Source organism: Sorex araneus, chromosome 4 (genome assembly GCF_027595985.1).
Source record: "Sorex araneus isolate mSorAra2 chromosome 4, mSorAra2.pri, whole genome shotgun sequence".
Taxonomy (NCBI): Eukaryota; Metazoa; Chordata; class Mammalia; order Eulipotyphla; family Soricidae; genus Sorex; species Sorex araneus.
This window is the reverse complement of record NC_073305.1, coordinates 62164374-62181058: the sequence shown is the minus strand read 5'-3', so window position 1 is coordinate 62181058 and position 16685 is coordinate 62164374. Positions and strand designations below refer to the sequence as shown.

General features: G+C 39.6%; 1 pseudogene; it reads right to left on the bottom strand.

The window, feature by feature from the left end:
* Nucleotides 1-516: 516 nt before the first annotated feature.
* LOC101542857 (transcription initiation factor TFIID subunit 9-like) lies at nt 517-14826 on the bottom strand (annotated as a pseudogene).
* Nucleotides 14827-16685: the final 1859 nt, after the last annotated feature.

Sequence of the window (16685 nt, the reverse complement as noted above, 5' to 3'; positions counted from 1 at the left end):
GCATTCTTGTGTAGAGACCAAGTTGAGGAATATAGGATCAAATGGAATGTCTATTCTTAATTTTTTGAGGAATTTCCAAACCAGTTTCAAAGAGGATGCAGTCCCAAGTCTCAAGGCCCAGCTGCAGTGAATGGCAGCTCCCTTTTAGACACATCCTCACTGACACTTTTTGTTTCCAATTTTTTTTCAAATTCATAAATTAAAAATTTATTTTTGGGGGTCACACCCAGCTGTGCTCAAGATTTACTCCTGGCAGCCTCAGGGAACATATGTGGTGCCAGGGATAAAACCTGGGTTGGCCATGTGCAAGGCAAGTTCCTTTACTCACTGTACTCTGGTCCCCAAAACTTTATTTTTTAAAGGTTAATGAAAAAAGCGTTAAAAACTTATTAATGAAAATCCAGTATGCAAATAGAAAATATGCTAACTCTATGCAGAACTCAAAAATATCCAGCATGCATTTTTAATCTCCATGTAATGAACTCAGGTATACACATTATAAGCATCGAGGCTAGATTACAAATTATCGTAGTCACTATCATCTTCACATTTTCTTTCTAATGCATTTGATGATTCATTGGCAAGTAATTTTTTTGATAACACAATGTTTGTAGTAATAAAAATGTTTTGGATCCAGTTAGTGATGGATTAGTAAGAACATTTTGAACTACTGATTGTATGGGAGTTGGTAGTTGTATAGCAGGTACCTGTGATGGGAACCTACACCTTTGCCTGAAAAAATGAAACAGAAGTCCCAACATTAGTGGAAAGAGACATTGTTTAGAGGGTTGGAATACCAGTAGTAAGAGCACTTGGTCTGCTAGTAACTAGCATTTAACTGTGGAACTGCTGTTCTTTCTGCAGAAGTATATAACTTTGCTAAAGACTTAAATCTAGCATTTGAAGCAGCCAAGCAGTTTCTATCAGATCATAATCTAGAGCCAGAACATGGCTTAATCAATGGCAAAGACATTTAATTTCTTTGTCTGGAAATACCCAATAAACAAAATCTTTTGGGTTAGGATAAGCCAATAACCTGTTAGCCTAACACTGGTTTGCCAGTTGCGTACCATCAACAGTAGCTTTCTTAGAATGACTTGAATACACTTTTGCATCATCTGAAATTGTAGTCACAAATGGAAAGGCAAATTCCAATATCTAATTTATAACTTTTGGTTCATATTCTATAATCCCCAGATCCTTCAGTATTTGTGACAAATCTGTGAGTCTTTTCAGTATGTTCTTGGCAGAAGCCAATTTCCCAGACTCCTTGTTATCTGGTGATCAGACCAAATCACCCACAGTAAAGTATCTCAGTCATCTTGCTACAAGTTCTTTGCTCAGCATGACTTTGCCCTTTTATGTAAGTGAACAGGATGTTTGGAAGTAACTTTGCCATCACTGCAACTGCTCCAGAAACTGGGTTGTTTCAAGACTTTTGAATATGGACCATTCTTGCTGGTGTGAGGTGATACCTCATTGTCATTTTAGTTTTCATTTTCCTGATAATTGGTGGTGATAATTTTTTTACATTTGCCTGTTTGCCATTTTCTTTGCCATTTTTGAGGACGTGTCTGTTCACCTCTTTCCCCATTTTTGGATGGGGTGGTTAATTTCTCCTCAGATCTCATAAATTTTACACTTTTCTATTATTCCTTTTCAAAGCAATTTACTTCTAGCCATGAAAGTTCTTTGAGATTTCTCTTGGCTCTTAATCAAAATCTGGGACTCTGTGGAAGAAACTGTTAACTGCACATCACCACTCACATTTTCTTTGTTAATAACTGACACCAGAAGATCAAGTTCTTGCTAACGGACTGTGTGAAAAAGTCAGTAGCACCACTCTGGAAATAGCTCATAAGCCTCCCACACATGTTCCTCTTGGTTCCAAATTTTCCTGCCAGCCAGGTCAATAGGAAGCAACTCCCAGGTGCTCCTGGAGGTTGTCAGTAATGGCAGAGCTTCCACCAGTTCAAGTCCCCAAAAGACTGCATGGGAAAGAGTTCTGTTAGTTGGTGTGAGCTGCTGTGTGGATGTTTCGAGTCAGCTTTTTACAGCAGTTGGTCTACCCTCAGACAAGGGTTGTTAGTTTGATATAGCATGCTTGTTCTAGTAGAAGGACTTCTGTATGATTAGAAATATTAATTCTCTCTGTGATATAAACAGGACTTCTCACTCTGTAATTGTCATTTTCTGATGTAGACATGATGCAGTTCATCTCTGTATTAAATTTCTTGTGCGGGTTTGACTTGTGATAATGAATTTTTTAAAAATCAATAAAAGGGAAATTGTATCATTTCTTGAATGCTTCCAAGATACTGTGGTGAGACTCCAATTAGAAGCAGAGGCTCATACATCAATCAGGAAGGAGCTTTAGACTTTATCATTGAGCTTTTTTCTTCGGCTTTCTTTAGCACTTGGTTTTGTGCTGACAGCCCTTACCTCAAGGTGTGCTAGTGTGCTCTCTCTATTTTCAGAGGATTCTCTAATTTCCTTTTCCCTCAGTGCCTCAAAGAAAGACTCCAAATGAGTCTTTCATGATGAAAGGGGAGGAAGTCATGCTCTTCAATCATTCTCTGAAGAGCACCTGCCACCCAGACAATACTAGCTAGAGGCCAGTCTAGTGGGAATACACAAGGCCATTACACAATAACAAGAACAGTCAGCTTCATTGCCGCATCTGCTTCTGAAACATTCTCTATTTGCCAGTATGAGTTACAGACATTGTACTGTTTAATCATTACATTATTTGAAGTCATTATTATTATTCCATTTTTTTCAGGTTAAAAAAATACAGAAGCCCATAAAGGTGAAATTGTTTATCTTCATTAGTTGCGACACAAGGGACTGGAATTGAACTAGTTTTCTTGCTTATGAAGCTTAAATTCTGAATAAGCTTTCAGGATTTCCCTCCCCACTCGTGTGTTGGGAATAGAAAATAGAGAAGTGAGTTTCCCCACGGTTAGGAATTTACATTTGAAGAATACACAAATGGAGGGAACTTTTAGGAGAGAGTTAAAACAGGTAGAATATTATTGATTGGGAAAGGCGCTATGTTTTGTAGTGGAATTGTACATAGAAGGAGTCTAGCAATCGCCATTGACTTAAAGTCTAATCTGGATACAAATGAGGGTCCCTGAGTTTTAAGTTTATTTTGTTTGTGTAGTTCCCAATGATCATGGCAATTTCTGATTAAATTCTTTGTCATGCCCAAATTATATTTATACTCTTCAAGCAAAAGAGTTCAATTCTGCACTGTTTTTTCCTGATATTTTGTTCCTCTACTTTCATCTCTTCAAAACAATCATTCTGTTTGTTAGTATTTGGGTTGTGTTCCTCCACAAAATGATAATGAAACAAACCATTGAGTGTAAATAGTTTATTGGGAAGGTAAGCCCAGGAAGTGATGAGAAAGTGACTAGGAAGTGAGACAAGGATGAAAAGGAAGCCCAGTAAGACTTATCAGTGGGCAGGCTACCTTGCTCTGTGGATAGCAAGTAGGGGATAAGTTTCATGGGGAATTCCTGAAAATCAGGTAGGCTTTTCAAGATGTGGAACTCATACTCCGAGAAACAAGTGCTGAGGGGCAATAGTAAAGCATTAGTGGTACTTGCTACAATGGGGTAAACAGAAGAAAAATTTGAAAATGAAGAGGACAGTGTTTGCACAAAGGATTTGGTCATAGTTGCTAAAGGGTGCTCAGAGCATAATCAGGAAGAGATATTTATATGTTTAATTTTAATGGGGGATGGGGAAAGGGTTTGGTTATACCCAGTACTGTTCAAGGGCTATTTCTAGCACTGTGGTCAGGATAACCCCTGGTGGTACTCTGGGAACAATATGCAATGTGAGAGGTGGGAGGTGGTGGGGTGTGGGGATAGATAGTACCCAGGTTGGACATATGTAAGGCAAGTTCCTTACCCACTGTACAATCTTTTAATGACAGTTTTGCTTCTATCTACTTAGAAAAGTTTATCTTCTTTGGGACTCAGATTCTCTTCTCTGTAAAGAAAAGATCATGGGGTGACTGATCCTGGAGTCCCCTTCCAACTCAGAGAATCTGTGGTTCCTTGATTGAAAGTCTTGTGATAGAGTCAAAGAACAAGATTGATGTTTCCCATTGACATTTTAACCAATAGGATAATTTATGAGAGTTACCTTCTTTTGGACATTTCCTCTGCAGTAAACATTACACATAGCATTTTATAAACAAGTACTGCTTTTATCTTTCTTTTGTAGAAGAAACAGAGTGAGGTTGACTAATTTGTCCATGCTGCATAGATAACAAGTGATATAGCTGAGGTTTGAGCTCATGCCATTCTGACTCACAAGCTCTATATTCTACTGCCTCCCACTGTTGTGGTGGTGGCCCAGAACATCTGTGCTATAGAATCATCTCACATGTGGGTGTATATGTGGAAGTACAATGGAATTTCTTGATTTGTGATGAACCCATTGTCTGTGATAGAATATGTGGATTATGAACACAACCCAGATCTCTCTGTATGATAAGCTGTTCTAAAATAAGAATATAATTAAAGTATGATTTCACCAACATCATCATCATTGCCATTATCATCATAGCACCAATTACTTGATAACTTACTATATTCTTGATACTATTTCAGGTACTTTGTCAACTTATTCCATATGAACAATCAATCACAAATGTAAGGACATTACTACTCCCATTTTCAGTGAATAAACTGAAGAACAGAGATGTTGAATACCTTGGCTGAATACCTTGTCTGACCTACACAGAGGCAGAGCAGAGTCCGACTTCAGAGACCAAACTCATTTCTCTCTTCCTAGTTTGCCTTTTCCAGAGTCTCCAATATTTAACCATTTTGGCATCTACATTTACATGGATGACCAAAAGCTCATTGTGCCAAACAATTAGGAGGAATAACAGAGTCTTTAAAAGGGGGGACTAGAAAAAGGGGAAAAAACATAATGCACATATTTTCTTTTAGGAGTTAGCTCAGGAATCACCCTTGAACCTGTTATATATATATTTTTAATTTTTAAAATATTTTTTCTTTTGAACCACCATGAGACACAGTTACAAAGTTGCTAATGATTAGGTTTCATTTATACAACATTCCAACACCCATACCTTCACCAGAGTACCTTTTCCACTACCAATGTCCCCAGCTTCCCTTCCAATAGTCCCTACCCCTCAGTTTGACTCTATGGCAGACAATTTTCCTCCCTCTATTTCCCTCTTTTTTTTTTCTCTCTCTCTCTCACATCCTTTAATTTTGGGCATTATCATTTACAATACAGATACTGAAGTGCTGTTAACATAACACACTTTAAAGACAAATAAGTGAACATATGAAGACAATTTTGAGTACTTTTTTTTATAAGTTTGCACATTTTTTATTGAATTATTTAGCAGAGTTAAAATTAGTTCAGATTATACTGGTGGTTCACTTGAACTGACTGATTTTAGCCTTAAAGGTTCTCGAGGCTTGTTGTCAATCAGAAATAATACAGTTCCTTAGATGGGTCTGAAAGCAAATTGTAATTAAGCAAGAGGAGAGACTGAGATGGTCCCTGAAGGTCACAGTTACAAATGTGGAAGTGTAGATAGATTTCCGTAATCAGAAATCATCAGCAACAGATTCATTTGTCCTCTGGACAGGAGATAGCAGGAAGGGAAGATATTTTCTTTCCAGGAAGGTTTGTATATTCTGACCTCTACAGGTGATTCAGCTGGATTAAAGAGCATTAGATGTAATATATGGAAGATGTCAAATAATGAAGGAGTATGTGGATTTAATGACCTGAAATAAATGCCAATGACAAACATTCAAAATCATGTGCACTATATATTAAGAAGTCTGGAAACAGACAGTGTTAGTGGGGTTGTGGTGAGAAAAATACCTCGTTCATTGCTGGTGGAAATGTTCCGTGGTTCAATGTCTATAAAGCAATATGGACATCTAGTAAAAAATAGGAATAGAATGCCCACATGACTGAGTAATATCACTTCTTGGCACCTACCCTTAAAACACAGAAACATTCATTTGAAAGGCTTTATGTACATCTATGTTCTTCTCAGTGCTTAATGAAGTAGCCAAGATAAGGAAATATCCCAAATGCCAAACTATGGATGAATGGATCAAGAAGTTGTTGTATATATAGCACTGTCGTCCTGTTCTTCATTGATTTGCTTGAGTGGGCACTAGTAACGTACTCATTGTGAGACTTGTTACTGTTTTTTTGCATATCAGATATGCCACAGGTAGTTTGCCAGGCTCTGCCGTGCAGGCAGGATACTCTTGGTAACTTGCTGGGATCTTCGAGAGGGATGGCGGAATCAAACCTGGATCGGCCACGTGCAAGGCAAGCACCCTACCCACTGTGCTATTGCTCCAGTCTGTGGTATATATACATAATGGAATACTATGCAGCCTCTAAGAAAGGACAAAATCATGTAATTTGTCACAACATGGATGGGACTAAAGGATAGCATGCTGAGTTAAGTCAGAAGGAGGGGGATAGATATAGAATGATCTCTCCCATATGTGAGACTTAAAGATACCAGCAAAGCAGCAACTCAGGGTCAAAGGCAACAAAACGAGAGAATTGATCCATGGAAATGAGTGTGTGTGTATGTGTGTGTGTGTGTGTGTGTGTGTGTGTGTGTGTGTGTGTGTATGGATGGAGTTGCAGGGTAGTTGAAAGGAAAGGGCGTTAGGGATTGGAAGAGAGGTGGGTATACTGTTGGAATTATACACACATGAAACCAGAACTGGGGCCTGAGAGACAGTACAGCAGGAAGGGTGTTGGCCTTGCATGTGGCCTACCTGGGTTTGATCCCTGGCACCACATGTGATCCCCCTGAGTACCGCTGAGAGTAATTCCTGTTCCTGAGTGCAGATCCGGGAATAACCCCTAAACATCACTGGGTGTGGCCCCCAAACAAACAAAAATAACACTAACATTGTAAATATAGTACTTTAATCAGTACAGCTAAAAAATATCTTAAAAATTCATGTGCCCTTTATTCTTGGGCTACCAAGAATCTCTAAGTATACTAAGTATGTACCACGGTCCTCTTACTTGATTATGCCACATGATTACCAGCCACATTCAATTCACCATATTCAAAATCAAATTGCTTCTTTCCTACCCTCTTACTCCTTTTCTAGCACCACCAAGAGTGATCCCTGAGGGCAGAGCTAGGAGTAATCCATAACCCCTGAGCACTCCCAGAGCAGACTGGGAAAAAAAAAAGAAACCTCCCCAAACAGGGATAGCTCAAAAATCTCAGACACGAAGTCTGGGGGAATTCTTCAGACTTTGATTGATACTCAGCTTAGTTTTGTTCATCGTTTCAACAACCTTGTTTTTGTTAGTCTGTCAGATTGTAGTAATTATTTTAGGTTGTAGTAATGGATGTTCCAGACTGAGCAATAGAATTTTCTGCAATTAGGAGAAGTTTGCTATCTGTCCAATAGGTTAGCAGACAGACATAAGTGGAAGTTGAACACTAATGGTCGAGGAAATAAAACTTTCATCAGTATAAATTTGAATGCAAATAGCCACAAATAGCTAGTAGCTAGTATATTAGAATTATCTAATATTAGTGTTTAGTGTTCTATTAGATCTAAATAGTCCCATTATTTATATTACATTGACCAAGGCATTACATTACAGGAGTCACTTAGTATAGGGAAAACTAGACTTCTGATGTACCAAGAACCTGGGGTCCAAGAGATAGTACAGTGGGCAAAGCCCTTGTCTTGCACATGGCCAATTTGGGTTCAATCCGTGGCATCCCATATGGGAGCATTCTATATGGTCTCCTGAGCACTGTCAGGAATAATTTCTGAGTGCAGAGCCAGGAGTAACCCCTCAGCATTGCTAGGTGTACCCCAAAGCCAAAATAAAGTACTAACAATCCTGATCATTATAGCCCTGTTAATTTGCTTATTTGCTCTTCTTTTAATTTTAATTTATATTTATTAACTTGTTACTCTGTGCTCATTTTGTTCTAGTTTCAGAGATATCTTAACCAACAGAGTAAAAACAAATCTTGGTCTTCATGGAGAATATATTTTAGTAAGGAGCTTTTTTCCCATGAAATAAATATATATATATCTATTTATTTGGACTGGAACATATTTCATTGTAGAGTGGAATCCCATGAATGTCAAACCACCATAGTGATTTTTTGTTTTATTTGTAAATCTGTCAATTACTTGGATCATTACAAATTATCAATGAATTTGTTTTAATTTGAATACTTTTAAATTAACAGTGGGATTGTTTTATTTTTTGGTGGGGAGACCTCCTAAGCGATGCTAATTGGCCCTAGAGTCACCCTTGGATACATACAAACCAGGCTGGGTGGTTCAGTTCTAGGACCTAAGGATGTGGAACTGCTCACAGCCTGTGGTGTTGGGGATCACCAGAGTCACTCCAGGGACTACAGGGGGACCATATGGTACCTTAGTCCTAGCACATGCATTGCAAGAGCTGTCTGGAGCTGTCACTCCAGCACTAACAACGAATTTAATTTTAAAGTGATTTCAGCATATTATATAAAAATATTAAGCATTTATTAAGTTTCTACTGAGTATATATTATAACAGATCAAGGGGCTGGAGTGATGGTACAATGGGTAGATGCTTTCCTTGCACGAGACTGACCTAGCTTCAATTCCCGTTACCCCATCTGGTCCCTGAGCACTTCCAGGATTTCTGAGTGCAGAGCCAGGAGTAACCCCTGAGCATCACTGGATGTGGCCTCAAAATAACAACCAAAAAACCAAGAGATTTAGAAGTGTGAATCATGAGAAGAATATAATTCCTATAATATTCTATAATCACTTATGTTTATTATAATATTGTAATTTTATAGTATTGTAATATTTTATAAGATCATATAATTGGTGACATGTGATCATGATCAAGCCAATATTTATTGAAACATTGCTTATCCCTTAATGGATAGACACTGGTACACAGACCTGCATGATTCTATTCTGACTGTTAACATTTCATAGAGATACTCTCAATCTATTGTAAACATTTCATTGAGTATCATTTATTTATTTATTTATTTATTTATTTATTTATTTATTTTTTAAATTTTTTATTGAGTCACCATGTGGAAAGTTACAAAGTTTTCAGGTTTAAATCTCAGTTATACAATGCTCGAATACCCATCCCTTCACCAGTGCTCATATTCCACCACCAAGAATCCCAGTATAGCTCCACCCCGCCCCCTCACACCCCAAACCCCCCCACACCCCTAGCCCCCCCACCCTAAGCCCCCCCCCGCCTGTGTAACTAATAAATTTCACTTTACTTTCACTTTGATTGCATACAATATTTCAACAAAACTCACTATTATTGTTTGGAGAGTCTCTCCCCTAAAGTCAGACCTGCTGAAAAGGAAGCATTAGATAATTTGTTTTCCATTGCTGAGGATGAAGAGGTATGAGGTCGAGTGACCACACTTAGAGGCCTCTCAGTTTTGGGTTTCTGTAATTTAGTATTTTAGTAACTAAGTCCAGAGAGATATCTGCCAGAAGTTGCATCGTTGCCAACTTGTACTGCTCAGTTACATTATATTCCACATATGAGTGCAATCTTTCTATGTCTGTCTCTTTCTTTCTGACTCATTTCACTCAACATGATACTTTCCATGTTGATCCACTTGTATGCAAATTTCATGACTTCATGTTTCCTGACAGCTACATAGTATTCCATTGTGTAAATATACCAGAGTTTCTTTAGCCAATCATCTGTTTTCGGGCACTCTGGTTTTTTCCATATTGTGGCTATTGTGAACAGAGCGGCAATGAACATGGAAATGCAGATGTCATCTCTACTATACCTTTTTGCCTCTCCGGGATATATTCCCAGGAGTGGTATTGCTGGGTCAAATGGGAGCTCAATTTCTAACTTTTTGAGAATCGTCCATATTGTTTTCCAAAAGGGCTGAACCAGTTGGCATTCCCACCAGCAGTGAAGGAGAGTCCCTTTCTCCCCACATCCACTCCAACACCGGTTGCTTTTGTTTTTGGGATGTGGGCCAGTCATCATTGAGTATCATTGATTTACAGTGTGGATTGTGGACAGAGATCATATCATCCAACCTCCTGCCAATAAGCATCAGGACATTATCTCTACTATCTTGATAAATTAAGGGATAAAGGGGATTCTATTTTAGTGGAGGGATGATTTCCCTAAAAAAATGTCATGTAATCGTATCATATATCAACTGAAACGAGTGACATGTACCAGTCAGATGGAAGGGGTGGAAGAGAAGCTGTGAGAGTTGGCACTTCAAAGGCTTATGCCTGAGACTTCATGGAAACTTCTCTCAGATGGGGAAATTTTGTGTTCTACAGGACATTTTTAAATGCTGAAAACATTTTTTGACTGTTACACTGGAACAGTGCTACTGGTATGCAGTATTCAGCAGTCTAGGAAACTCTCAAGCATCGAAAGTATAGTTTGCATGGCAAATCATTGCATCAAATTGTCTCCGCTGCTGAGGCTGGTAAACCCAGCTTTCCATCTGTATATCGGATTATTGTATCTACTAACTCCAAATCTAAAGAAGTGCATGAGCAAGGAGTATACTTATAGAAACACGTTTATGCCACATGCCTCTTTATTTCTTTCCCCCTTCACATTTCCTTTGTAGTTGTTGCCAGGATTGGTGGGGTAAAGTCAGATCCTTTATTTTTGTCCTCACACAGTTTGGTTAGGATGCATGCACATTCTTTTTTTTGGGGGGGTGGAGGTCACAGGCAATGCACAGGGCTTACTCCTGGCTCTGTACTCAGGAATTACCCCTGGCGGTGCTCAGAGGACCATATGGGATGCTGGGAATCGAACCCAGGTTGACCTTGTGCAAGGTAAACCTTGTGCAAGGTACTCATTGTGCTGTCACTCCAGCCCTGCATGCACATTCTTGGTTGTGTTATTTGCCACTGTTTGTACACTTCTGTTGTCGTATGTGCATATTCTTAGTTGTGGTGTACCAGAGACTGTCTACTCTGTTGTGAGGCCAGGGATCATAAACAATCTTGCTGGTGGGATTCCAGTCAACATGTGGGTCTGTGCTGGAGATTGAACTCAAAGCCTCACAACAGTGAGGCAGGTGTTTTACCACTTAGCCTCCCTGTGCCCCCACAGTGCCCTTTTTAACTGTGGACTCCCGGTGCATGTACTGGACAGCATGGGATTGTTTACTTGTAGGAGTGTTGTGGATGGCTCAGCTTTGTTTGAATCTTAAAGGGCTTTAGACTTCATTTTGGCTAGGGTCTGTGTGTTCTCAGTCAAACTGTATGAGGTTTGTTTATAGAAAAATCAGAAGACTTCTTAGAATAAGAAAGGAAAAAGTGTTACTGTGCTGTTCTGTTGACAACTTGCTGTTAACTTTGCAAATGAAGCCAAGAAGAGAAAAGGGGGTCGAGATTTTGGTGCAGAGAAACAAAGTTCACCGTGGTTAGAGTCCTGCTGTGTACATTGCATGTGGTCATGGTTTGTAAATTCTTCTTTCTTTGAAACAGATAAAAGAAATACTGCTCAAGTCAGGGCAATAGGAAGGGTCAGGAGGATCAAAAATACTTTGGTTTCTCCCTACATGATTGGACCTTTGAAAGGAATTCTTTCAACTCTCCAATTGCTTTTGGACACATGACAAGTAAAATATCAAAGGCCTTATCAACCTGTCTGAATTGCTTTTCTCCTCTGTACTTCCCTGGCAAGTGACTAGACTCCTTTCTGTTCCTTCAGCATGTGAAGCATACTCCAGCTTCAGGGCTCTTGCCTTTGCTATTTGGTTTGCCGAGAGTTCTCTTTCTCAGACATCTCCACATCCCTTATTCCCTCAAATCCTTTATGGCTCTATTCAAAGAGGCATTCATTCTTCTGTCATTACTTCCCTCAACATTTTTCTTTATTCTCCTATGTTGTTAATCAGGACTGGAGCAATAGCAGAGCAGGTAGGGTGTTTACCTTGCACACAGCCAACCCCAGTTCGATTCCTCCGTCCCTCTCGGAGAGTCCGGCAAGTTACCGAGAGTATCGTGCCCGCATGGCAGAGCCTGACAAACTACCTGTGGTATATTCAATGTGCCCAAAACAGTAGCAATAAGTCTCACAATAGGGACCTTATTGGTGCCCGCTTGAGCAAATCGATGAGCAATTGGAAGACAGTGACAGTTGTTAATTAGTTTATTCGCTGCTGCCTCTCGGTGTTTAGGACTATGCCTGGCACATGGAGGATGTTCAAACATATTTACTAAAAGGATGCTTATGGCAAGAGAAAGAACATTAACCACATACACAGGCAGATGGAGGAGACTATCAGTGTAGAAATATCGGAAATGTTGTTTTGCATATCTATGCTCTGCTTCTTGGCAACAACATAACTTTGGATATAGCCACATATCTTTGGATCATTTTGTAATAATGTAACAGAAAGGAGTCTTCTAGAGGGGTTCCCATGATTATTGGGTTGGACCTAGTGACACACTTTCACAAACCAAACGTATAAAAGTGATGGGAGAGCAATTCCAGAACGATCTTTTAATACTGTGGCTTCTTCCTTGCTTGTGCTTGCTTTCTCTAACTCTTTTTTATAATTATTATTTTATTTTTATCTCTTAATGCTTGTTTAGTCTCATGAAGCCAGCTTCCATGCTGAGAGCGGCCTTATGGAGAGGACCATGAGGCAATGGGCGAAGTATGGCTTACAGCTACCAGCGAGGGAAAATTGCAACCCTCCATTCAGTCACCCAATAGGAACTTCAGCCTAACAACAATCATGAGTGAATTTGAAAGCAGTTTCTCAGCCTCCCAATCAAACTTTGAGATGAGACAGCAGCCCTTCCAACCCTGTTGTGGACTTGTTGCAGACTGTAGGCCAAAGATTCATTGGTGTTTGAGTTTCAGACCCACAGAAACTGTAAGGAATAAATATTATTTTAAGTTGCTAACATTCAAGGCAATTGGTTATGCAGTAGTATAATTTGAATTCCATTATTACACTTTTGCTGTTGCTTTGGGGCCACACTTGATGGTGCTCATAGGTCACCCCAGTTCAGGATTCAGGGACCCATGCAGTGCCAGAGGTTGGAGCTGGACCCCTTGCAGACAATGGATATGCTCCAGGCCTGGAATGATATTACATCAGGTAGAGCACTTGCCTTGCACACAGCTGAACTGGCTTCAATCCACAGTCCCCCAGACACTTCTGAAAGTGATCCCTGAGCACAAATTCAGGAGTAAGCCATGAACAATATTCATGGTGACCCATTTCCTCCCTCCTCCAGAAGAAAAAGTCAAGTGCTCCAACCTGTTGAGCTATCTTTCTGGCTCTTCAATCAGAGCTTCTTACTTGTGAAATATAAAGGACTCTCTCATGGGGGTGTTGCTGTGATGATTAAGGGAGAGAAAGATGAGTAAGAAATGATCCTCTTCATCAAGGATCAGTATCATGGTGTTATGCCAGTTGTGGAGCCAGATTGTAGAGTGGAGTGGAAAAGGCATTCAAAGAATAGAAAGTGCCATGACAGAGGTTCATACAAGTACACCACAAGCTAAGTAGACAGAGGCATGGGAATGTGCAGGTGGAGAGGTGGGAGTTGTGGCTGGGATCAAATCACAGACCAACCCATGAGAGGACTTATCCTGAGAAGAGGACTGGGAGTTTTCTTATGGGAATGGCTGCACTGAAGTCTTTTGAATGCTGGAATATGTTGGAAAGGGCTATTGTATAAAGGATTTAACTTTCTAAGCCAATGATATATGCTCTTAACTTAATTTTGTATTTTCATTATTATTTTTGGTGGGGGACTCACATCTGGCTGTGCTCAGGGCTTCCTCCTGCCTCTGCACTCAGGGGTGACTCCTTGTCAGGTTCAGGGAACGGATGTGGTGCCGGGGATCAAAACTGGGTTGGCCACATACAAGGCATGTGCTGCATTATCCATTTGGTCCCAATTTTGTATTTTTAAAGGGCATAATGCATATATTTCCATTGAAAACAATTAATACAAAACGGAAATTTAATACAAAACGCAAAATATTGCCATCTTCCTCCCACCCCATATTTTTCTTCCCCAGAGTATGAAGAATATCATGCATTGTAGCACTGTTGTCCCATTGTTCATCGATTTGCTTGAGTGGGCACCAGTAATGTCTCCATCGTGAGACTTGTTGCTACTGTTTTTGGTATATCGAATCCGCCACAGGTACCTTTCCAGGCTCTGCCATGTGGTAGCTTTCCAGGCTCTCCGAGAGTGACAAAGGAATCAAACCCCGGTCGGCCGCATGTAAGGCAAATGCCCTACCCGCTGTGCTAGTTTCACAAACATACACACACACACACACACACACACACACACATACACACACACACAAGGTTATTGAGCAGATTCTATCTCTAGAATACTAGGTCCTGCTCAGTAGCCTTCTGTATGTATTTTTGTGTCTGTGAGAATGTTTTTCTATGATATTAATTAGAGTGGAATTGCTTGATTAAGAGACACAAACTTATCCTAGAGATGCAGTTCAGTGGTAAAGAACTTGCTTGTATGTATGAAGCTTTGGGTTGCTGGCTTTGACTCTTGAAACTGCAAAAATGGAAAGGGGGTTACTTACCTTTTGATAGATTCCCCAAATTTGTGTAAAAATGCTCCCAATAAAACTCCTACTCACCTTCATATATGCTAGAATAGTTATTGTGGTGATTGAGGACCAGTTCTTCCATCACCTGAGAAATAGGTGCAGGTGAAATAAAATGAGGTTGAGCTGTTGTGTCTGGATCTCCACTCTGACATGGGTTCATATTTTCCTGACTTCAGTGTTGTGTTTAAGAAGGTGGCTGTGTATCTTATGAGAAGGTGATCTCACAGCTCTTTGCTCCAGCATACACTCGATGAGGGCCTCCTTGAGTTCATTAAAGATCTGTGCCCACTGGTGGCAAGATTAAAACCATCTCCTCATCCCCTACTTATGAGATAGGGTTTGGTCTGGAAAAATCAGCTGGAGTTCAGAGCCAAGAAGAATCTAGATCACAAGTATAACTGATCTTACTAAAGTTCAGAGAGAGTCTAGTGATTTCCTTTATTATAGAAAAAGGAGTAAGTCCTCTTTAAAGGTTTGGAAGAATTCACTAGTAAATCCATCTGGACCAGGACTTTTGTGCCTGGAGAGACTTTTATTACCGTTTCAATTTCCCTGATGGTGATAGGTCTGTTCAAGGTATTTCGGGTCTTCTTGGTTCAGCCTTGGGAGGCTATAGGAGTCTAGGAATTTATCCATTTCCTCGAGGTTTTCATGTTTCGTGGCATAAAGATTCTCAGAGTAATCTCTGAGGATCCTTTGGATTCCTGTAATTTCTGTTGTAATGTCCCCTTTTCATTTCTAATTCAGTTTATTAGGGTTTTCTCTCTCACTTTTTTTTGTGAGTCTTGCTAAAGGTTTATAAATCTTATTTATTTTCTCAAAGAACCAGCTCTCGGTTTCATTGCTCTTTCAGATTGCTTTTTTGGTTTCCATCTCATTAATTTCTGCTATGAGTTTTATTTTTTCCTTTCTCCTGTTCAGATTGGGCTCTTTTTGTTGGTCATTCTCCAAGCTCTTAAGCTGTGAGGTTAGGTTACTTATGTGGGCTCGCTCCTCCTTCCTGAGGAATGCTTGTAGAGCTATGAACTTTCCTCTTAACACAGCTTTTGGTGTGTCCCATAGGTTTTGGTAACTCGTGTCCTTATTGTCGTTCGTTTTCAGGAATCTTTTGATTTTCTCTTTGATTTCCTTTCTAAGCCACTCAATGTCCAATAGTGATCTGTTTAATTCCTGTACAAGGAAAACTACAAAACACTACTTCAAGAAATAAAGGAGGACACTAGGAAATGGAGACACATCCCCTGCTCATAGATAGGGAGAATTAACATTATCAAAATGGCAATACTGCCCAAAGCACTATACAAATTTAATGCAATCCCTATCAGGATACCCATGACGTTTTTCAAAGAAATAGACAAAACACTTCTTAAATTTATATGGAACAATAAACCCCAAGAATAGCTAAAGCAATCCTTGAAAAAAAGAAGATGGGTGGCGTCACCTTCCCCAACTTCAAACTCTACTACAAAGCAGTAGTAATCAAAACAGCATGATATTGGGATAAAAACAGATCTGCAGACCAATGGAACAGAGTTGAATATCCTGTCATAGACCCCCAAATATATGGCCACTTAATCTTTGACAAAGGAGCAAGAAATGCAAAGTGGAACAAGGAAAGCCTCTTCAACGGAGTGGTGCTGGGAAAATTGGATAGCTACCTGCAAAAAAATGAACTCTGACCTCTGTCTAAAGTCAGATCAAAGTGAATTAAAGACCTCAATATCAGACATGAAACTATAAGGTTCATAGAAGAAAATGTAGGCAGAATTCTCCATGACATTGAAGCTAAAAGCATCTTTAAGGATGAAACAGCACTGACCATGCAAGTGGAAGCAAACATAAACAAATGGGATTACATCAAACTAAGAATCTTCTGCACTTCAAAAGAAACAGTGACTAAAATACAGAAAGAGAGCACATAATGGGAAATAATATTTACCCATTTGATAAGGGGTTAATATCCAGGATATACAAGACACTAGTAGAATTGTATAAAAAAAAAAAACTCCAACCCCATCA